The sequence below is a fragment of the Neovison vison genome, chromosome 13 (assembly GCF_020171115.1).
Source record: "Neovison vison isolate M4711 chromosome 13, ASM_NN_V1, whole genome shotgun sequence".
Lineage (NCBI taxonomy): Eukaryota > Metazoa > Chordata > Mammalia > Carnivora > Mustelidae > Neogale > Neogale vison.
In genome coordinates this window covers 29824813-29848286 of record NC_058103.1, presented here as the reverse complement: position 1 = coordinate 29848286, position 23474 = coordinate 29824813, and the positions used below count along the sequence as shown (strand labels likewise).

The following is a 23474-nucleotide window of genomic DNA, read 5'->3' as shown; positions in this document are numbered from 1 at the left end:
TTCTGGAGCAATGGTTCTGGAAGCCGCTCCCTCCCGGGGCCCCTGGAGGAGCCCCCGCCCCCTCACCCTCTCCCGAGGCGGCGGGTGAGCCCGAGCCCAGCGCTGCGCAGGGCCGCCCGCACCACGCCCCCCGCCCGTCCTCGCCGCCCCCGCCGTCCTCACCCGGTCCCCGCACCGCCGTCGCCGCCGCACGTCCCTCCGCTGCCGCCCGCTCGCCGCGGTTCGTGCTCAGCCGCCACCAGGCTTCCTGCGCCGGGAACCCGAGAGAGGTGAGTGCGCCCGGGCAGCTGGGGTTTGGGCCCGGACAGCGGGGCAGGGAGGGCGGGGATGACGGCGGCCCAGGGGACCGATGGCCCTTCGGCAAGACCGGCTCCCCGACATCTCCTGCGGCGGAAAATTCAAAATCCAGTCTCTGGATAAAGGCCTTCGTGGGGAGTGGAGGAGGAGAAGGGCTGGGAAGCAGGTCCTGTCATTCCAAGATCCACATCCATAGCGCTTTGGGGGTTCAAGGACCTACCACCCGGAGGGTGTGTCACAACGCTGGCATTTGGGGGAGGGAGCAGGAGGCCAGAGGGGGCTGCCCTGCCCAGGGTCCCTGCAGTGGGGGCAGATCCCAAAAGTCCAACACCATTCGGGGCCTCTGGGGACATGCCCTGACCCTGCATAACTGCAGCTAAGGCCCTGGGAAGGAGCACTGCGGGCAGAGTCGAAAGACCAGGTCCCAAGCTGGAGACTTTCCTGATGCAGAGGGGGAGAGAGCAAACTGACATCTACCGAGAGCCTGCTCGCGTGGTGGCAGTACCTCTCCGTCAGCATTCCCACCGACCTCAGCTGTGCCCCTCCACTCCCTATCCCTCATTCAGCAGATGGGCCCTCTGCCAGGCGGACACACGAGATGGGGGGAGCTGGTCCCTACCCATACAACTCACACTCTAACTGATAGAAGGTCCGCTGTGCTGCTCTTTCCTGCCGTAGCCAATCAGAATCTAAGGCAGTATTATCCCTGCGCTGATGAGAAATTCTTAAGCCCACACCATCAATACTCACAGGACCCCTTCCACAGCACCCACACACCAGTCACTGGGAGGATTCCCAGGATGCCTCCTCATCCCCTTGCGTGTTTTAGTTTAAAAGTCACCTATTCCAGGAAGGCTACCCTGACTGCCCTCCTGTTGATCAGGCACCCTGGCCCTCCCTGCCCATCATCCTCTACTCATAGCTGTAATCAGAGTATTGTCATTGCTGTGTCAATCCTAGTTTTCCCTGCTAAGTCATTTACAAAAACTTGGCCATTCGAGTTCCATTTTATTATACACATAATATTTTTCTTGAATATTTTACTTTGGAAATGTATTATGGCAGAACCTCTATTCAGGAAACAGAAGCTTAAAACTTAATCTCTCACTGCCATTATTTTCAGATCTCTCCTAGGCTGCTTCACAACTTCTGATGCAGAGTCCATCAGTTTTTTGGTACCTTGGGGACAAGCCCTGATACCCCAGAATGACCCCTGGGGCACCTGACAGAGGACAAAGAGAACCTATATTCTGAACAGAGGACAGGGACCAGGGCCCCCTCCTTCTCACTCCTCTAGGGCCTGACTCCCTTCCTCTGTTGGGTGCAGGAGGGACCAGACGTGTCCCATTATGCAGCCTTCCCCTATCGATGTCCTCTCACTGTTGGTCATCCCTTCTCTGGCCAGCCTGCACTGGCCCTGATGGCCCCTGGGTGGTCCTTGGGGACACCATGCAAAAAACCCCGGGGTCTCCGCGCTGTCCGGATCCCTGACACGGCGCCTTGGCTCCCACCCCACCAGACAGCCCTATGGGAGCTCAGCTCCTGTCCTCCATATCTACTTAGCCACACCAGCCCGCAGGACAAGTAGAGGACATGCAGGGGACTCAGTCTCCCCTGGCCAGCTCCTGCCTTTCTCCAGGTTTCTTTTCTTCCCGACCAAAAAGGCACACCGAGCTGATTAGCATCACCTGCTTAAGCAGACAGACCACTGGGCTCCTCTCTCTGGAGCAGACCCAACCCCACTCCATAAGAGTTCACTTGGAGAATCTCAGCCTCTCAGGGCTCACCCTCTGCTCCCAGTTCCTGCTCACCCTCCCCAGCCCTGCAGATGTGGACCAGGGACCCAGATTAAGACTGGAAGCCCCAAAGCGGTCAAGCCCACTGCTGAGGGACACCCTGGGTGCTCCTCTTGGTCTTCAACTGGACCCCAGTGGTCAACTCCAGAACAGGAGGGAGAACCCTCCCCCCACACACTCATGGTTCTGGGGCACTTAAATACCTTTATTTTTAAAAGGAAATTGTGTTCCACTCAGAGAAGTGGGAAATCAGTGTCCTCTGCCACAAAAGCAAGGTAATTGAACAAATAAAAACAAGGAAAACCAAGCAGTGTTGGTTTTAAACTTAGATTAGCACCTGTTGTCTGCAGAACACACCTGAGGCTAGTTCTCTAGCTTACAAAGGGAGATTTACAAGAATTAAGAATTAAAGACATACTGACACCCAGCTGAGACTTTCTCCCTAGTGCGGAACAGGTTAAGAGAGAAATGGATAGGGAAGAACAAAATACATGGCCAAACTTCTATCAGTCAGCCCCTACTGAGTTCAGAGCACCACACCACGCCTGAAGTGATGTAGAACAAACCTTCAGTGTTTCCATCCCTGAAGGGTCACTTCCTCCAGGAAGCCCACCCTGATGGGCCTCCTTAGCCAGCTGTACTTCTCCTGTTTTAAGGTCATTATGATTCACTGTAATGGGGTATTGGCTTCTACTCCCAAGCAGAAGTTCATAAGAACCACCACCAGGTCTGTCTCACTCACTTCTATCCAGGTGTCTGTCCCCACGGGGCCTGGAGCACAGGGGTTAAACAGGTGAATGAATAATGAATGCATAGCTGGGTTGACCTTCTTGACTTTGGTCTTGCTGCCCCTCCCACCTCCAGCAATGCTTTTCCTTCCTCCTCCACTTCCTCCTCCCTGCCCAAACCCCACACCTTCCATCCTTCAAGGCCCTGCTTAGGAGCTCAGTTTTTCCAGGAGGCCTTTTTCAACCCACTGAGCCCACCCTGAGCACCCTTGCCCTTGAATCTTCGATCCCTGGTGCTGCCTATGCCCAGGGGACATTCGGTTCCATGGTCCAGTGGATTCCCCACACCTGCACGGGACAAGCAGTATGGGTGATCTAATGTGGAGTGGCTCAGCGTGGTTCCCCCTTCAAGGACACGACTGTGTTGGCTCCGGGACACTGTATGGGTTCCCTATTGATTGCTGTGACAATCACTATAAGCTTAGTGGCTTAAAACGCAAATTTAATCTTAAAATTCTGGAGGTCAGAAGTGGGTCTCGAGCTGTCAGCACAGTAGAGTTCCTTTATGGAGGCTCTAGGAGAGAATCCATCTCGTTTCCTTTTTCAGCTTCTAGAAGCTGCCTGCGTTTCTTGGCTGGTGGCCAGCTCCTATCTTCAAAGCTGACTGTTGCTGATTGTGTCTTTCCCACCCGTGGAAAATCCAGGATACTCTTGTCGCAAGATCCTTAAATGAATCACACCTGCAAAGTCTCCTTAAAAAAAAAAAGAGAGAGATCCATTTATTCATTAGAGAGAGAGAAAGAGAGCAGGGGGAGAGATAAGTGGGCTTCCCCTGAGCACTGAGCAGATACGGGGCTTAATCCCAGGACCCCAAGATCATGACCCGCGCCAAAACCAAGAGTCAGACGCCCAACTCCCTGAGACACCTAGATGCCGCATCTCTCTCTCTCTTAAATTAATTAATTAATTAGTTGAGAGAGAGCGCACATGAGAGTGGGGAAGGGACAGAAGGAGACCATCTCAAGCAGACCCGCCCCCCTACCCCCTCCCGCCGCTGAACGTGGATCCAGACAAGGGTCTCCATCCCATGACCCGAGAGACCTTGACCCGAGCTGAGCTACCCAGCCCCTGCAAAGTCCCTTTTGCCATGAAAGGCAACGCAGTCACAGGTCCTGGGGATTGGGACATGGACGTCTCTGAGGACAAACATGATGCAGGCTGTGTAATAGCTGTCCCGGTTCGTCACAAGGCACTGTGGCCAGTGCTGTATTAATAATAACTGCCATTTGCTGAACATTGACTCTGGATCAGGGGCCGTTCCGAGCACGTTCCCCAACACCCTGAGGCGGGTGCCACCATTATCACCCTCACTGTACAGGAGAGGCACCGAGAGATTAAATACCTTGGCAAGTGGCAGAGCCGGGATTTGAACCCAGGCAGTCTGGCTCCTCCATGTGCGTCCTCCTTACCTCCTCACCTCCTAACTGCCACTCTGTCACCACTCTCACCTCCAGGATCCCAGCCCAGAGCCTGGGAGAGACCAGGCGAGGTCTGAAGCCCAACACAGAGATTTCTGGGGGAGACCCCATCTGGGTCACAGATTCTCTGCCAGTCCCCTCCCATGTCAGCCCTTTCTCCTCTCCATTAGAGGCATCCAAGCATATCCCAGGGAGCTTTCAAAGGTTCTCTCTGGGGAGGGGGGGGTCGAGGCAGGTGAGTCTGGAAGAGCTCCTGGATGCCACCTGCCAGTCAAATTCACCTCTGCCCTGCCCCCACAGCCACACCCCAATCCTATGAGCCCCACAGGAAACAAACCAAAGACACTAAACCACACTTCCCTAGCTCGCCATCACAGAGAAGCCTACATACTTGAGCCAGAGGGGAACACACAAGCCTTCCATAGCCACTGGATGGAGAGGGGTGCCCTAACATCCCCTGAGCACCCAGGAGGGGCAGGCATATTTCTAAGAGTTTTATACTTATTAATTCATTGACTACAACAACCCTGTGAGGTCCTGTTATTATCCCTATTTTACAGATAAGGCAATGGGAGCAGAGAGCAGTCTGGTAACTTTCCATGGTCCCATAGCCAGTATGAAGATCCAGGATTGCATCCATTCTCCATAAGCAGGAGAACCAAGGCAGAGGCTGGTCAAAGCTGGCTGAGCGGTCCCAGTCTGACCCACCCAGTGACATTGGGCCAAGCCCCCTTTGTGCCCTCCTACCATAACCTGCTCTCTTAGCACTTGCTGGGCTGGGCTCCTGGTTTCTATGTCAATAGATTTCTTGAGAGCACTTTTCTATTTCATGCTTACACCAACCTTCATTATTGCCTCCATTTTTACAGGAGGAAAAGCAGGCTGCAGCGAGCCTGAAAACTTACCAGAGCCCCCCCAACCACAAAGCAACAGGTTTGGGATTTGAACCCAGACATTCAGATGTTCCCCCCTTCCCTCTCCCAACTGCCTGAGACTGAGCAAGCCTAGCCTGAAGGCCTTCTCCAGAAGTCTGCAGTCCAGCCAGGCAAGCAACAGGGTTTCCCCAGCGTGCCAGATGTGTGCACTCACACTACTTCTGTACTAGCACTCCCTCTCCACCAGCCTCAGAGTTTCCTTCGGGTGGCCCCATTAGTCACACTGTCTGAGGGCCCAAGGATGATCTGAGTGGGAGCGGAAACAACCTTGTGTTAATCAGGTCAGTCTGATTAATCAGTTCAGGCCCAAACCTGCTGGAGTATGGCTGGTGCCAGGAAAGAGAATTCTCAAAAAAGCCAGCTTCTTGCTGCTTGAAACTGTCCAAGGACGAGCCTGACTCTATGGTGACAAGCATTTCTCAAAAGGAAAGTCAGACAAACCAAAAGGAGTAGCTAGGAGGCTCACAGCGACAGGAAGCACAGGGCAGGGGAGTCCCCGAGAGGCAGAGCCCCGCAGCTAAGCAGGGACAACGACCAACAACAAGCTGGGGCTGGAGCCGAGTGAGGAAGCAGGGACCTCATTCTGCTATTCCGGGGATAAAGAGAGATTTCCTCTGAGGCTGGCCAGCTGTGCTAACTGGAAGAACGAACTGGAAGAAACATTAATTTTTAAAAGTAGATAATCTGTGCACATTCTAAACTGTGTGCATATTCTTCCCCATTCGTGCAAGTTTGCAGGGAAGAGACATCTGGTCTCCATGTGTGTGTATCAGTCAGGGTCTTGGCAGGAAGTAGAGGCACTGTCGGGCAGGGTGACCGAGGAGAGGTTAACTCACGCACGGTTTTTCCGAGGTGTGGTTGGGTGTGGTTAAGGGAACCACGGCAGGACGGTGCATGAGCCTGAGCCAAGCATCTCGGGGCAGTTGTCCCTCCCCCAGGCTGGAAGGAGAGGGAAGTGTAGTGCCGGACAAGGACTCCAGCACTAGCTAAAGGCAGGCAGCCAGCCTGGCAGGGGGAGAAACACTCCCTCCTCTCCACTCTCCTGCCATCCTCTGATCCCATTTGGCGCCTCCCCTTGGCCAAACCCAACAGAAGCCAGAGGGCAAGGGAGGCACCTGTGATCCAATCCATGGACATTAGGAAGGAGATAGGTAGAGAGGGGATCTGGATGGGCTGATAAGAAGTCGTCAGCACACTTCTGCCCCTGGTGCAACCGTCTTTCATCCATCCCCTCTGCTGCCATTTCTGACCACCTGCAAGGGTTTCCCTAACCAGACACTGGGAAAATGCAAACGCCGAGACCAAAAACTCAGGAGAGGCTCTTAAAGAAGCAATGGACGTAAACGTCACTTATGCCGGGTATGGATAAATTCTGCCCGCGTCTCTGGAGGCCAGCCCATTGTGGGAGATGATTGCTGTGGGCAAGGAAGATGGTTATTAGTACAGTGTCTCAAATCAGCATTCCAGGAGCATGGGCCATAATTTGCAATCCCCTAGAACCAGGAAGATTCTGGAAAACAATGCATGCATCATTTGAACTTAGTGAGCTGTTTGTTGTTTACAAGGCCAGGTTTTACTTACAAAAGAACAAATTTTGCTGCCCCTGCCAAGGACTGGACATCTTAACACCAAGAAACAGAGCAAAGTCTAGCCAAAAGGCGACATTGTAGGCAGCGTGATGAATCTCCGCTTCTCTAAATCTAGCATCTTCTTAGGGAGAGCAGGGCCAGAGATGCCAACCCTCTTCCACTGGCCAATTTCAGATCTTTAAGTAACTAGAATAGGTGCCATGCTGTTCTGGCTTTAAAAAGTGAAGCATGAATCCAAACGGAGCTTGTTTTCATTGAAGAGTACTGACACTTGTAAAAGGTTCTGGGTTTGGAGATCCAAAGTACTAGGCAGGGAGACTTACATCTTGTAAGTTACAATGTGTATGCCTCCCCACACCCCCCACCCTGAATTGTGCACCTGGCAGCCCACATGGGATTCACTTTGTAACAAACTTCCTACACAGCATGTACTATATACCCTTGGGAGCCAGAATCCTGGATCTGGCAACTGACCATGGGCTTTAAAACACCCCATTTGCCTCCTGGGGAGATAGGATGAGGCAGATCACAACTGCTACAAGAAGCAGCTTTAGTTAGGGCTCTGTTCAAGTCTTGGTTCAGACACTCAGAACTGAGTGCCCTCGGGTAATTCACTGAAGCTCAGTTTCCTGAGGAGACCATTCATAAGCACCAGGGACACAGTAAGCATTCAAAAGGTAAGAGCCATATATAAGAGGGTGTGTAGGGGGGACAGTAACAGCGACCATCTATGGAACCCTAATATCTGCTGGGTGTTGAGCTAAGAGCTTTTCCTGATTTAACTGCAGAGTCCTCTCAACTCCCTTTTGAACAAGTGTCCCCATTTCCCACATAAGGAACTAGGCATAGAGAGGTTGAGGGATTTATCCAAGGTTGCCCTACTAGTAGGTAGTAGAGCTAGGGCTCAAATTCGAGACACTCTGGCTTTTGGGGGCAAATTCTTTTTTTTTTTTTTTTTAAGATTTTATTTATTCATTTGATAGACAGAGATCACAAGCAGGCAGAGAGGTAGGCAGAGAGGAAGGGAAGCAGGCTCCCCACCAAGCAGAGAGCTGGACGCAGGGCTCAATCCCAGGACCCTGCGATCATGACCTGAACCGAAGGCAGAGGTTTCAACCCACTGAGCCACCCAGGCGCCTAACCACTGAGCCACCCAGGCGCCCACCGAGGGCAAATTCTTTTTTTTTTTTTTCAATTTATTTATTTTCAGAAAAACAGTATTCATTATTTTTTCACCACACCCTGTGCTCCATGCAATCCGTGCCCTCTATAATACCCACCACCTGGTACCCCAACCTCCCACCCCCCCACCACTTCCAACTCCTCAGATTGTTTTTCAGAGTCCATAGTCTCCAAGGGCAAATTCTTAACAACTATTCTCAGCTTGATGATTTTCAAAAGCAGATGTGCATTTTTATGGCAAGCATAGTTAATCCAGAAAACTCCATTTGTGAAGATTTTGAAAGGAGGAGGAATTTCAAAATGAGGACCAGACAATGGTTTCGTGCAGCCTCTGAGAAGAGCTTGCTGGGAGGGTCTGGGTTCCCTCTGCTTCCCCTGCCTCCCTAGCCAGGGTAGCTTCACCCCTCTTGTCACTGGCCATTTCCCTCCAGAGACTCACCAAGGGGCCCAGTCACAAAGCGGGTAGCTCTGAGCCACCCGGGGGGCTTAGCTGAAGGTGAGACGTTGACTTCTCTCTTTACCTCTCTGCCTGCTCTCTGGTTGCCCTCCATCCTGCCACCTGATCATCAGTCCTAATGACCATGATGGCATGAGATTCTGCAGACTTCCGCAGTGACATTCCAAGACACTCGTTCTGCAAACCAGAATAGGGTGCTCTCCTCAGAGCCAGGGGCTAGGCTGGGAGTGAGTGTCCTGCACAGAGACCACTGGGTGCCAGTGACCCCAGTGGACGGTGCAAAAGGTGCTGGAAAGGGAGCCAAGGGAACATAGCACAAACCGCCTGGGACAGCCAAGAAGGCTTGATAGGGAAAGGGACTTGTGGGTCTAAACACTGGGGCTGGAGTTCCAGAGATGAGGACAGGATTCACAGAGTTAAGATCTGCAAGTGTGAAAGAGAAGAGATGCTGGAGGAACAGCTGAGGGTAGCTAGACCGGGTAGGATACTGGCTCTGGACTCAGCTGCCTGGGTTTGAATCTCAGTGCCTCCACTCACCACATGCGTGGCCTTGGGCTCATTACTTGACCTCTCTGTGCCTCATCCCCCTATGTGCAAAATGGTGATGATAACAGCATGTACCTCAAAGAGGGGCGAGGATCAGTTGTGTTCCCTACCTCTAAGTGCCTGGCACGGTGCCTGGCACACACTACATGCTCCACACCGCAAGCCCTGGCTATGGTTACTGCTGTTCTCTGGGAGATTGTGGGGGCAGAGGGCAGGCAGACCAGCTGTAACACCTCCTTGAATTCTCAACAAAACCAGCAGGAGGTCCTCTGTGTTGTGCCTGGCCACCCATGACTCAGGCACACTCGGGCCAGGAAGCACCAGGGCAGGGATCCAAGAGGCAGAAAACCTAAGGGCAGTCTCCCAGGCTGGGCCACTGGGGCTGAGCTAGAGGCTCAGTGCAGCCACTACAGACTGCATTTACTGAGTGGCTACCAGGTGCCAGCGCTGTGGATAAGGACTTGAAAAGTACAGCAAGGTGCTTCCTGGACTCTTCTCTCAGCTGACCTAGGGATGTGGCTGACAAGGACCCTTGTCCTTTTGCAAGCAAGGCCCGTCTGATCCCACACTCAGGCGCTCCACAGCCTGTGCCGGGGACACAATGGTAGCGGGGATGGGGAGGGCTGTACCTCTAGGACAGGTCTGAGCGACTGTGGTTTTTTCTGGCAGGCGCCTAGCTTGGGGCCTGTGGTCACGAAGGGCAGGGCAAGGACCTGCAAGGGCTGGGTGTGCCCGACGGGGGGGTGGGGCAAGGAGGGGAAGAGGAGAGAGGATGGGAGAAATCGGGACACCAGGAGGAGGGCCCGGCCAGGAAATGGACCCGCCGGCGTTCCCAGACCGCCTCTGCCCGCGACCAGAGGACGCAGCGTCCACCCTGCGTGCTGCGCGCTGGCCCTAGGAGGGGGCGCGGACAAGGCGCGCGGGGTAACTGCAACCGGCACCCCGACCCCTTCACCGCGCAGGTATGTGTCCCCCCGGAGCCAGACCTCTTCCCCTCGCCACAGTCGGTCGCAGGGTCCCTGGCGCCCCAGGAAACTGCTTGCGGAGAGCGGCCCGGTCCCAGGCACCGGCAGCCAGTTCTGTGCCTTCCCCGTGTCCGGCGCCGCGAGTGCGCGCTGAAACTGCGGACCCTTGGGGGCCACGTGTACGTGCGCGGGGCGCAGCTACCAAGTGCGGGAGCCACCGCGTGCGCGCGTGGGTGCGCGGGGCGGGCCGGGCCAGCGCGGGAGCGGCGGCGTGTGCGCGTGCGCTCGGGGCCGGGCGGAGGCGGCCAGGTGCTGGCGCACCCGGGATGAGCGCCGCGCGCGCTTAGCGGAAGCGGGCGGGGCGGACGCGGTTGCGGCTGCGGCCAGCCAGGTGTCTGCCCCCCAGCGCCGCCGGCGCGTCCGGGTCCCTCTCTGGGGTGGAATGTCTGTGTCCGCGGTTGCCGCCTGCTTTGGCAGCCACCCCCTCGGCCTGCTCTGTGACCACCTGGTAATTACACACACACACACACACACACACACACCCTTCATTTCCCAGAGCTCGGCAGGCAGTACAGTGACACAAAGATTCGCCAGGTTTTCCTTTCCTTCTCCGCACACCGAGGGGGGATGAAGGGCAGGTGTCGGCCTCCGGGCAAGCTTGCCTGCGATTGGCCGAAGGAACGCTGGGTGGGGTTGGCGAGGGCTCCTGCCGGGCAGTCGGTGGGCTCAGGTTGTCCTCAAGGTGGAGAACAGTGAGCTAGTGGCCAAATGGCAGAGGAAGACACTTTGGGGATTTAGGAGGAGGAATAGAGGAGGGAGCGCTGACTTGGAGCCAGAGACTCACTTTCTGGCGCCGGGCCTCTGTGAATCAGAAATAACTACTAGCCCGGGCCACCGCATGGGCAAGGCAGGTGGTGAGGACAAAAGAGATATGAGAATGGTCCAAGTGTCAGATGATGTGATTGTCTTGCTCCCCCTGCCTGCCGGCGCAGGTAAGCTTCCGAAGAAAAGAAGGCTTACCAGAGGAGTAGGGGCTGGAGCAGTGTGGAAGCTATAGACGAGGGCATCTGCAGCTGAGAGCTCCATTCCAGAGCTAGATGACTCCAGTCCACATCTCAGCGCTTCCTTTTATTAGCCCTATTACTTTAGGCCAATCCGCGACTCTTTTTAAGCCTCGGTGTTACTTTCTGTCAAATGGGCATGATGGTAGAGCCTGCTTCCTAGGGTGGTCCTGAGATCACGCAGCTACACACCTTGCCTTGAAAGCCTTGCAGTGCCCCCTAAACAATTACGAATGAATATTGCTAGTGCCATTATGTCGCACCCTTCTGGGTACAGGAATACTATAAGGTGAGAAGCCTCATCCAACAACAAACAGTGGGAAAATGGGTTTTGTCCTTCCTAGTTGACTGGTTTCAAACAAGATGCCTTCCCTCTCTGAGACTTGGTAGCTCATGGGGAGAATTATTGTTATTGTATCCACCTCACAAAGTTGTTTAAAAATGAAAATAACTGTGTGAATGAATCTAGCCCATGATAAACCTTCATCTGATTTTGCAAAAAAAAAAAAACCAAAAAAACATAAAACCTAGAACTCGTATTCTAGTTATCGCCTCCTGTAAAACAAACCGCTTTAAAGACAGCAGCTTAAAATAAGAGCATTCATCTTTTTAGCACAGGAATCTGTGATTGGGCAGGGTTGTGGGGGGGGTGTATCTCTGCTCCTTGCAGCATCGGCTGATATGGCCAGCTGGGGCGGAAGCATCTTCTTCCAAGATCACCCGCTCGTGCAACAAGCCAGGTGATCCTGGCCTTCATCTGGGACCGTCTTTCAGGCTTTGTGTTCCTGTCAATGTGGGCCACTCCAAGAGGCTGCTTGAGCCTCCTCCCAGCATGGCGGCCAGGTTTTAAGGGCAACTATCCCACGTGATAGGAGATGGGAGCTTCCAGTCTCTTTGGAGTTGGCCTCAGTAATAACGGAGCCCATTGCGATTCAAGGGGAGGGGACTTCGAGGCTGTCTCTCAATGAGAAAAGCATCACATAATTTCTGACTATCTTGAATCTACCCCAACTTGAAAGCCTTCCCTGAGCATTGGCTTCCCCACCCCCACCCCTGCTGGGTGCCATGGTAACAAATTCATTCAACTTTGCAAAGAAGACCAGTAGAGATCCAGATATCTCTAACGAGGGCCTTATCACAGAGCCTGTTTTGGCCAGGATCACTCTCCCGGCCTGATTCCAGGCTGATGAAGCAGGCCCCTTACATAGTGGCTTCTCTAGTGTCTGTGTCCTTGGACCCTCGGAGGCTTCAGTCCCCAGCTCTGCCAACCCCTTGTCTTTAAAACAAAAGGGAGAAGCCAAAAGAGGGTAGGTAATTTGGATTCAGAAAAGTGGATTTTAGCAGGTGGCTTGGGCTGAGTGTAACAAGCACCGACGTATCTCTCAGTTCCCTGGAAAAATCTGTTTGTTTTCCGAGAAGGTTGCTGCCTGGGTGTTCAGAGTGACTGTTGTCCTACATTATTAGGTTATTAACTGATGGGTTGGAGCACCGTGGGTGGGGAGGCAGGAGGCCGGAGAGGACAGCAGGCCCCAGGAAGTAGCTATGGCAACCTCCAGGACTGTGGTTTGTGCTTTGGCTCCAAGCAGGAAGGATGCCCAAGACAGCTGAGACCTTCTCAGAAAGACCACAGACGCTCCAAAGAGAGAGGTTTCCACTGTAATGTATTTTCGCACGGCCACCCACCCATGTCCTCAGAGTCAAAACCAACCCTCTTTCCTGTTGCCTCATCCCAGAGCCTGACTGACTGGCCCAGTCCTTCATCTCCTGACTTCAGTTTCAGCCACACTGGGCTGCAGGAAGAAGTGGACTTGAGATTCATGTATTCATTCACACATTCTGAATGTATTTTCGCACGGCCACCCACCCATGTCCTCAGAGTCAAAACCAACCCTCTTTCCTGTTGCCTCATCCCAGAGCCTGACTGACTGGCCCAGTCCTTCATCTCCTGACTTCAGTTTCAGCCACACTGGGCTGCAGGAAGAAGTGGACTTGAGATTCATGTATTCATTCACACATTCGACACTTCTGTGTCATGCGTTTATTTGGGGCTGACCCACCTTCTCCCTGGGAGAGAACAAAACAGACCCTGCTTCTCCTTCCTCCTGGGGCTTACTGTCTAGAAGGGGAGAGGGGCATGAGCAAATATTCATACAAATTCCCACGCATTGCCTTGTTAATCTTTGAAATATAATTAATTTAGACTTGACTTGAACCCCGCCCCTGCCGTGAGCCAGCTCTGTGACCTTGGTCTCTTCGGTGGTAAGGCCAGGATAATAATATTTACCTTACGGGGCTGCTGTGAGGCATCACCAAGGCACGCTCTGGGATGTGCGGCGTCTTGCACATGGTGGTAACTCCAAATATGTAAGAACCGTCCCCCCACCCCCGGCGTGTGTGTTGTTCGGAACTCGCCAGCCCCTTCTCTCTGTAGGAGGAGCCCTGGTCCCAGCTCCCTGGGAGTCAAGGCAGTGGAACACCCGGACCTCACCTTTCAGAAGTCTCGAGTTGGCCAAGGCAAGACAAAAAGAATCCAAGGAGGGCTGTGTGGAGGAAGTGGCATTTGAACTGGGCCTTTAACAAGCTCTGGTTCTCAGATTTTAGCCTGTGTCAGAAAATCCCGAAGGAATTGCTCCAAGGCCAGACTCTTGGACCTCATCCCGAAGTGATTCTTTTTGAGGGAATCCAGGGCAGGCCCAGGGATACTGAGGTGCGCTTCCTAAAGTTCGTCTGGGAGATGCTGCCTTGAAGACCAGAGCAGGGATTTGACCTTGAAGAGTTGGAAGAAGAGATCAGGAAGTGGTTGGTCATGGGCTGGGCCTCAGAACAAGGACCGATGGGGCCTCCTCATTTCCTTCACACTTTAGCCACCTTCTGTCCATCTTGCCCTCCCTCCACTGCAGGGGCACAGCTCCAAGCCCACCCCCACCCAGAGGCTCTATCCTAACTCCCCATGCCTCTCCAGGTGGCTCTATGGATTGGGCACATGGCTTTGGTTCCATCATGCTCCCTTCTTGGTCCTGAATTCAGGGTGGGCGTGGGAGAAAATGCTCAGGTCTTTGTTTCCTTCCTTACCTCCTCCACCCCCGAGCCCCTCACCCCTCACCCCAGCTGCGCCCCCCCCCTTTAGTTATCAAGCATTTATTAACGCCAGCCCCTTGGGCAGCATGGTACCAGGCACTGTGGGGCTACAAAAGAGAGAAAGGCAGGCCTGACTCAGGGGCCTGGGAGCTTGTTAGATGTGCTCAGGCCTCTGGGGTGACCCAGACCTACCAAACCAGATTCAGCATGTAAACGAGATTCCTGGGAGATTCACACCAACATTTGTGAAGCACTGTTCTGTAGGGTTTTTAATAAGGGCAATGTGGAGGCATGGTCGGCAGAATAATGACCCCCCTCCAAATGATGTCCGGTTTGTAGCCCCTGCAGCCCGTGAATATGTTACCTTATATGGCAAAGGGAAATTAAGGGAGCAGGTACAATCAAGCTTGCTAATTAGCTGACCCTTAAAGAAGGAGACATGTCCTGGATTACCCGGGCAGACCCAGTACCGTCACAAAGATTGTTAGAAGGGGAGGAGGGGGAAGCAGGGTCAGAGTCAAGAAGGAGGTATGAGGAGCAGAGGCCAGAGTAAATGGCGAGAGACAGGCTCAACCCATCCCTGCTGTCTTGGAAGCTGAAAGGGGCTGAAAGCCAAGGAATGCCAGAAGCCTCTAGAAACTGGAAATGACAAGGGAAGGGATTTTCCCCTAGAGCTTCCAGAAGGAATGCAGGGCTGCCAATACTTTGATTTCATCCCAGGGAAGCTATGTCAGACTTCTGACCACTAGACTGTAAGATAAGAAATTTGTGTTGTCTTAGCCACTAAGTGGGTGGAGATTTGTTCCAGCAGCAACAAGAAACTCATGCAGTGATCCAGAGTCTTTGGGGTCAGACAGCTCTGCTCTTCCCTAGTGATGGGGCCCCGGGCCATCTGCTGGCACTCTTGAGTCTCCTTTGCCCTAGCTAGAAGACAGGGATAAAGCCGCCACACAGGATTGATGCAAAAGTTACAACAGGAAGCATCTGAGAGGTGCTCGGACCAGGTACTAAGCACATGCTCCCCAACTGGCAATGACCATGCTCCTTGATCCTAAGTCGCTCCCACCTCTTCCCTGACCCTACCAGGGCTATGGTACCAGGCACTCTGGGAGGTCCCCTGCTGGTTCTTTTTTTGGTCCTTGAAGCCATCTTAACCTCATACCTGGCCACCTTTAAATGCAACAATACTGCACCTTGCATCGGCTCCTCTGATGTAAGCCCGTGGGAAAGTAGAAGGCCTGGGGAAGGCCAAGGCCAGACTTCAAGACCCAAGTCAACAAAGGTCCCTGCAGTCAAATAGCAGATGGCTCAGGATAAGACACTTGTACTTGTCTGAGCCCTCAGGGAGCCTCCAAGGCCTTTCCCCCAACTAGCCCTAAATTGGTAGAGTAGCCAAGGAAACCAGGTAGTGCACTGTAACAAACACCTTACCAAGCTGGCCTGCGCACCCTTCACTCCTCCCAGGGTAAATCAGATCATGGGGCAGGACCTCCTATCCTTGTTTCCACCCTCATCACCAGGCCCATCATCACTGCATCCTGACTAACATCTAAGGATCTTCTAGGTGCCAGGTGTTTGCTGGACCTCATCTTCTTTGGTTCTCATAGAACACCATCGGTCAGCAAGGTCTGAGGTTTCTCAAGGTCACTGTCAAAGCTAGACAGTGGCACAGGGATTGAGCCTGCACGGTCTGTCCCAGGGCCTCCACTCTTAACCTTCATCTCTTGCCCCTGGGCTTGCTGCCATGTGCTACCAGCTCAGGGCAGACTCCATGGCCCTCCCTACGGTGATTCTCAAATTGCCTGGACTTCTAGGGGCGAGTGGGTGCCCAAGAGCCTTACGGCCTACAGTGCTATTGCCCTCAAAATCATAGGCTCCAGAGTGGCTCGGAAAAGTCCACCAGCCCTCCAGAGGAGATGTTTATGCTGGGGGCAGACGGGGATGCCCAGGGCTCAGTCTTACCTTCTGGGGCTGCCGTTCTCGTGGGGACCTACAATGCTTCCTGACTGCTGTCACCGAGGGCTGAGAGCAGGAGACCGTGATTATAGGTGGCAGGCCTGGCGCGGTTTAGGCCCTAGGTCTTTCCAGGATGGAGGGAGCCACAGAGGTGGACCCTGGGAACCCCTGGGACTTCACCGTACCCAATGGAGCTCAGGTGCCCTTGCCCTTCACTAAACTCCCCCCTCTGCTCAACGGCCGCTTTAAGATACTGTCACTTTGGGTTTAAGGACAGAAGTATGAGTGGGGGCAGGCAGGCCAAGGACTTCTCTGGAGGCTGTTTTTATTACAAACACATTACTTTGCACTTAGTTGTAGGTTTACTGAGTGAGGTTTAGGGGAGTTGAAGTGATGGGGTCCCTAGGACTCCTCAGGCCACTGCTCAAGACGTGGCGTCATCACACTTTTAGTCCTTCTTTCCCGTTTTAGGTTAAAGACGAAATCATGGCACCAAAGTAGAACACAGCACGGGCTCCTTTTTCTCTTCCTGAGTGGGTGTCTCAGAGGATGTGGGCTCAGCTGACTTGAGTTAAACTAAAGTAAGCATCACCCTTACACCTACAGTCCTGAGGGCCCACTGGGGAGGAAGAGGGGATCTCTGGCCCTTGAGAGAGGAAGGCTCCCCAATCCAGGTAAAATATGGTGTCTATGGCTTGCAGAGGGGGCTGGGCAGCCTGGAGGCAGTTCTTCTGGGGGTCCTGGGGCGGGGGAAGGGAGGCCGCGCGGCATCTGTGGCTCCCCGCAGGTACAGACAGTCTGTGTTTGTCTGGTTAGGGGGGCCGGCCTGTAGAGAGAGCCAGAGGCGTTCTCCCCGGCCTGTGTGTCCGCCGGGGGGCCCGGCATTCACCACTAAGTTCACCATGCTCCCCTTGCCCACCCGCTCCTCCTGTGACATGGGAGAAAGCCAGCCACCCTTCCATGGCTCGGGAAAAACCTCTGGGTCTAACCTGCTCCACCCCTCTCTCACGAGATGCAGCCTTTAGCAGCAGCTGGCACAGAAGCATTTACTTGGAGGGCCCAAGCCCCACAGGAGGGGATTTTTTTTTTTTTTTTTGACACTCCTACCAATATAGTGCCCCCACCCCCCAAGAGACTATCACATCTAATCTTCCTCTGGAGAGGATGAGTCCCACAGATCACCCAATGGGACAGAGAGAATGCACTTTCTCAATGGCCCCAAGGCCTGGTAGACGTTGGCTTTCTGGCTCCAGCCTTGTATCCGACCAGCAGCTTCCAAGGAGATCATGTCAAGGGGAAGGAGGCTTTCCCGACCCAGCACGGTGCCTGAAGCCAGCTGCTCTCTCATTTAGCGTAAGGCCCTGGTCTAGAGCCTTGGCCCCTGTGTGCCCGAGTTTCCCCGTTTGTAAAATGAGGGGCCTGACCTGGGTCACCTCCAGGGGTTCTTTCAATCCTGCTGCACTGAGGAAGTTTAGTAAATGCTCCTGAGAGACGCAAGGCCCCCGTGAAGCCAGCTTTACAACACTGCTGGTTGCCTTCTTCAGCACCCAGAGCCTTCCTGTGCTGCCCTGGCTCTGTCGGTCCACAAAACGGGACCCAACTCGCTTCCACCCCATCAGCACAGCTGCACCTGGCTGCCCGCCCTAGGCTGTCCAGAGACGTTTTGAAAAATAGTAGTGCTCACTCCTCCCTTCCAGGAAGGATGACTTCATCCATCCGAGGTAGGGCATGGGGGCTGGCATTCATTTTTATCAGCTCCCCAGGTATTTTCTTAGGTGAGGTGTGACCCACTGACCCAGATGCTCCTTGTGAGCGGCTGAAGGGTGACAGGCAGGGAATGGGAGCAGAAATAGCCGTGCTCTCCTGTCCTTGGTCGTTATCCCATTGTCTTTGCCCATGTCCACAGTACATTCTAGTTGCCGGAGCCCTGGCTTGTCTGAATGGCTCAAGCAAGGACCCCTGGGGCAGGGGTCCAACCTCCTGCCCCCCCATTCCTGGTATTGAAGGTGCTCAAGGTGGTTTGATGGGTAGAATTAGTGCCCTGGGCTCCTCCCCGCATCCCCTGCCTCCCACTCCCCAGGCCCCCTGCCCCTAACTGCAGCTTGAACAGCCCCGGCAAGGTTTCTCCCTGACCCCCTTGGGGTGTGTGACAAGCATTCCGAGGATGCAAGGAGGCAGTCCCCCACTCTCATCCTTGGCTGGGGAGTGTTCCTCGGCAACCGCCCAGCCTGATACCAGATCGGAGTTCACATGATTCTGCCTCAGCTCAGGAATGGGCAGCCTCCAGCTGGGATTTTCTAAGACCGAGCTGGGGAGGTGTGGTCTGTGGAAAATCTCCGGAGGGGAAGCTCGGGTCCTGGCTGCAGGGTGGCTGGCTTGCAGCGTCTACCGGGCCCAGCAAAGTGGGTCCAGTCTCCTCCTCCAGGCTTCTCCGGAGCAGCTGGAGGGAGCCCGGCTGTTTGAGGTTTGAGGGCAGAGCTCAGCCTGGCTGGACAGTCAGAGAAGAGCCAGGTTCCCCCTTCGCCGCTGCTCCCTGCCTGCTCCTCACCTGGCGGCAGAGATCGGCATCGCCTTCCTGGGGTCTGGAGGCCGAGCAAGGCGGGGGATCAGCCCAGCTGTTTCCAGACTGAAGATGGTGACTCATGAGTGGGTCAAGAAATCAATTTAGTAGCTAATGAAATGATCAGAGTACGTGACAAGTAGTAGGGTAAGTATTGCTTTGGGGAAGTTTGTTTCTCAGTATGGGTGTGTATAATGTCTGTGCGGGTTTGGTTATAATGTCAAGTGTGTTCTTGCTGTGGCTTGTGGTCGAAAGAGCTTAAAAGGCAGCAAATTCATGCCGTGATGCTGGGTTCTGGATTCAGATCCACCTGACTTACTGTCTGAACTTGAGCCACTAGGTTAGGCTCTCTGGGCTTCAGGTTCTGGGAGAGGGATAGTGGTACCACCCCAGCTGCCTTAGAGGGACCGCTGGAGCCCCGATGGGACCAAACTTCAAAACAGTTGCGAGGGCTTTAGAAACAAAATTGTCTCCTCGTTGGTGGTGCTGGAGTGAGGATTGTTGGGAGCCAGATGGGACCAAGGAAGACTGCGGGCTGATTTTCTGCTTCTGTCCTGGAGGGAAATGTCAGCCTCCGAAAGCATGTAGAGGTTTGACCACTGAAGGGAAGGGAAGCTGGGCTTGCCGGAAACTCCCCACTCCGTGGGCTCGGGGCTCCGTGAGTAACTGCGTGCGTGCCTGTGTGCAGCTCACGGAAGAGACGCGAAGATTAGATCACTGTTTATGCATCAGATCGAGGCCAGCGTCAAGCCCCTCCGCCTTCTGGCTGGGAATGTGCAGGAGACTCTGAGTTTGCCTCAAAGAAGTGCTTCCTTCCTTTCAGGGCTCATTTCTCATGGTTGTTAAAGTCCCCGGAGACCTCTGTGCTGATGGGCATTTGTGTAAAGATTTGCCTCGAGGTGTTGGGTTGTTTTGTGTGGAGTCTCTCAGTTTCTTAGTTGCATGATGCAGCATTTGAGGTAGACACTGGGGCTCCTTGTGTTGGTTCTTCGCCCCGACCTCCATCCCTTTGGCAACCACGGACTGGGCACACCGTGGGCTTTCCTCAGGGGCTGCTGAGGAAACAGTTGACCTGGTAGAGCACCTGCCAGGTGCAGGGAGCTAGCCCAGGACTAAGCCTGGGGGCCTTCCTGGTGGCATCTGAGGACGGGCTCGGGGAGGCCTGGAGGTGGGGGGTGACTGCTCAGTGATAATCGTGATGGAGAGAAAGAGAACGTGACGCAGAGAAAGTGTGGGCCGATCTGAGTTCAAAACCTGCCTGCCACATTGTGACTGTGGAATCTGGAGCAGGTTGGTTCCTCTCTCTGCGCCTCAGTTTTTTGGTCTGTAAAGTGAGCGCTGATAAGCGTGGTGTTGAAGGAGAACGCGTGTACGGGAATGTTCCTAGCAGGTGGAGGGCTCTCCGCTGACGTGGCTTGCTTCTGCCACTCTGTCTGCGTTCTTCCATTTACAGATTACTTTTGCACCCACTGCGTCCCTTGATTTTTGAGGAGCGAGTTTCCTATGGAGACCAGGTAGAGAAAGGACACTCCAGGCAAGGCGTAGTTGCCATCTGAGGGTACGTGTCATCAGGAACCAGTAGAAGGGGCGGCTGGCTGGGATCAGACCCGGGTGAGAAAGCTGCAGACTTGGACCAGCTCTGGAGCCTTGGGTAGATTCCCGGCTGCTGGAGTGAAGGCCACAGTAAATCTTCCTTCTTCCTTTTCCCTTTCTATGAATGACATCCCTACAGCACCCAACCTCAAACCCATCTACCCATCCACTCACCCATTCCTCCACCTCTCTACCCATTAACCCACCCATCTAACCATCTACCTGGTGCCCATCTAGGTGTTTACACATCCGTCTACCCATCCACCCACCCATTCCTCCATCTCTCTACCCATTCACTTACCCATCTGTCCGTCTACCCTCATACATTCATGTCCTCAACCACCTGCCCCTCCATCTACCCACCCACTCAACCCACCCACCCATGTACCTCTGTACCTCTCCATCCATCTACCAAATAATTTCTGAGAGCTTATAAGGACCAAGCACTGAGGAACATCTCAGATTTGCCCCTGGCTCTGATTTATCCACCTCCCTAGTCAGTGGCTACGGCTTCTTCTTTTCTCCTTCCCTCGGCCACACTTCCTCATACCTAGACCCCATCATACCAGGCTACTCTCAATTCCCCAGAAGTGCCCATTATCTCTCAGACTTGGCCTGTTGCACACATTGTTTCCACAGACAGAAACTTCCCTCTGCTGGGGCAGCCCTTCCCCCCTTCTTCTGTCTTAGCCTGACTTGCTGCTCAGGAAAGCTTTTTGGGGTGGGCCGGGTTACCTCCTACGAACTCCCTTAAAATCCTGTTCACATGTGCTCTCCTTAGGAGCTGGTTTCGCTTGTCTTCTTCACTGTCCCATGAGAGTAAATGCAGCTTGAGTTACACTGAGTGACAGTGTCTGATGCGGTGGCTTCCATACAACATCTGCTCAGTAGGTTTCTGTTGCGTGAACGTAGAAGTGAACGGATGGATGAATGGATGGAAGGAAGGAAGATTGGAGAACCATTGAAGGATCTGAAGTTGGAACGGTTATGTTAGATTTGTATTTTAGTGGATGGCTTTATGGGGGGTAAGATGGAGCCAAGAAATCCAATAGGAGGCCACTGAGCTGATTCTGGGGATGATGTCTTGACCCAGCCAGTCTAGGGCACTGGTGAGGAAACTGAAGAGGAAGAGACTGATGTGGGAAATATTTAGGAGTTGAAAATGGTAGAACAGGGTTGTTAACTGGAGGCCTTGGATGAAGATAAGGAAAGAAGCTGAAGGTCCTTCAGCTGGACAGGTAGGGATGCCCCCTTCCAAGAGCAGATTCGTGCAGAAATGATGGAAGTGGGGTGGGTCCCACTGAGCCTGGCCAGTGAGGCAGGAGGATGCCGGTGATGTCTGCCATCCACCTGGCAGGACAGAGGGATGCTGTCCCCCAAACGGTGTGTGTGGAGTGAAAAGAACAAAACAACATTAAATGTGAGCATGAAGGATGCTTACGGCAGGCACCGCCATACCCTGCCCTGTCGTCGGGTGGCAGTAATTTGTGCATGTGCTGCTCCTGTCCTATGAGATTGGAGGCCTCCTGAGGGCGGGAGAAACACAGAAGAACTGGACCCTTGGGCAGGCCACTCCATCTCTCTGGGCCTCAGTTGCCTCGTCCCTCAAATGGGGGAAATAACAGGGCCGTTGCGAAGACGGGGGTGGGGACAGGTGTGAAATGCTCTGCAAAAGATTTTGCAAATATGAGGGCTAAGTATCCTGACAGATCCAGTCACTGCTTCTCAAGAGACTGAATCAGGCTGTTGACCTCGCATGGGCCATCTCCTGGTTCCGCCCGCAAGGTCCTGCTGGGGCTTCGGTTTCCCCTCCAGCCACCTCTGCTCCCCAGGTTGGGAACTTGTGTTGTCTGGGTGCCTATCCTGCCACTTGCCAGGAGCCAAAACCCAGACCTTTCTGAACGCAGAGTGTGCTCTATGGGCTAGCCACACCAGCATCAGCTGGAAATTCTCAAGCCCCACCTCAGACCCACTGACTTAGAAACCTTGAAGGGGAGGCTCAATAATCTGTTTTCAACAAATCTTCCAGGGCATTCGGATGCTACCTAAATTCGAAAGCCGCTGCTCTTCGAACACCCAAATCCTGTTTTGGCTACAAGTGAACGTAGGAGGTACTTGAATCTAAACATAGTAAATGTTTCTTCTATGCCCTGCAGGCTTGAATATTTTTGACTCTGGTCGCCAGAATTCCATTACTGTTGGCCTAGGAGGGAGGAAGGGACAAGCTGGTGCCCCAGAGCCGTCCCGCTCCCAAGGCCCCTGTCCCCACCTCCCCCACCACGTGTACACTCGCTGCTAGTAAACAATAGGCTTCAGCCTAGTGATTCCCAGTGAATTCCTAAGACCTGACAGGATGTGTTTTTCGCTCTGGTTTTGTTCGTCCTGAATGAGTGCTCCGGGGGACTGTTTGGGGCCCTGTGCTGCGGTCCACTTCTCATGTGGAAGCCAGCCAGACCGTTCGGCCCCACCGGTGTGGGCTTGGGATTCGGGGATAGGAGGTCTGGCAAGAGGAAGGTGACTGGAGACCTGGTTCGACACACTGAGCTGAGTTTTGGGGTCACAGGCCTCAGCTGCCCCTTTCCCCTTCCTCTCACCGTCAAAATGTAGAAGCAAAACCAAAACACACAAAAAGCAAAAAACAAGAAGATGCCCTTGGGCGCCATTGGTGGGAATGTAAAATGGTGCAGCCGCTCTGGAAAACAGAATGGCAGTTCCTCAAAAAATTAAAAATAGAACCACCATATGATCTAGTAATTCCACGTCTGGGTATCTACCCAGAAGAACTGAGAGCAAAGACGCAAATAGATAACCGAACATCCATGTTCAGAGCAACTACAGCCAACAGGGAGGGCAGAGACAACTCAAGTTCACTGACAGATGAATGGAAAAACCAAATGCAGTAAATACATACAACAGAATATTATTCAGCCTTAAAAAGGAAGGACATTCTGCAAATGCCACAGCAGGTATGAATCTCGTGGGCATCCACTGAGTGAAATAAGCCAGTCACCAAAAGACAAACCCTGAGCGATTTCCTTAGACGGGGGCCCGCGAATTGTCACATTCACAGGAACAGAGAGCAGAACGGTGGGTGCCAGGGACTGGGGGCCAGAGGGGGATGGGGAGTTAGCGTTTCATGGGAACAGAGCTCCAGTTTGGGAAAATGAGGAAGTTCTGAAGACGGACAGTGGTGCTGGGTGCGTGACAGTGTGAGTGATCTTTTGTACACTTAAAAGTGTTCCACGAGATAAAT

General features: G+C 53.6%; 1 protein-coding gene across 4 annotated transcripts in view; it reads left to right on the top strand.

The window, feature by feature from the left end:
- Positions 1-232: 232 nt before the first annotated feature.
- The window catches only part of GPR68 (G protein-coupled receptor 68), a 29431-nt gene continuing 6189 nt past the window's right edge, over positions 233-23474 (top strand). Inside the window, exon 1 of one of the 4 annotated variants that reach the window (XM_044231013.1) lies at positions 233-269. The gene's annotated coding sequence lies outside the window, so the exon portion shown is untranslated. Of the gene's footprint in view, positions 270-9875; positions 9971-16672; positions 16743-18350; positions 18776-23474 lie in introns of those variants that run through there. The other 3 variants (XM_044231011.1, XM_044231012.1, XM_044231010.1) reach the window with 3 other exon arrangements.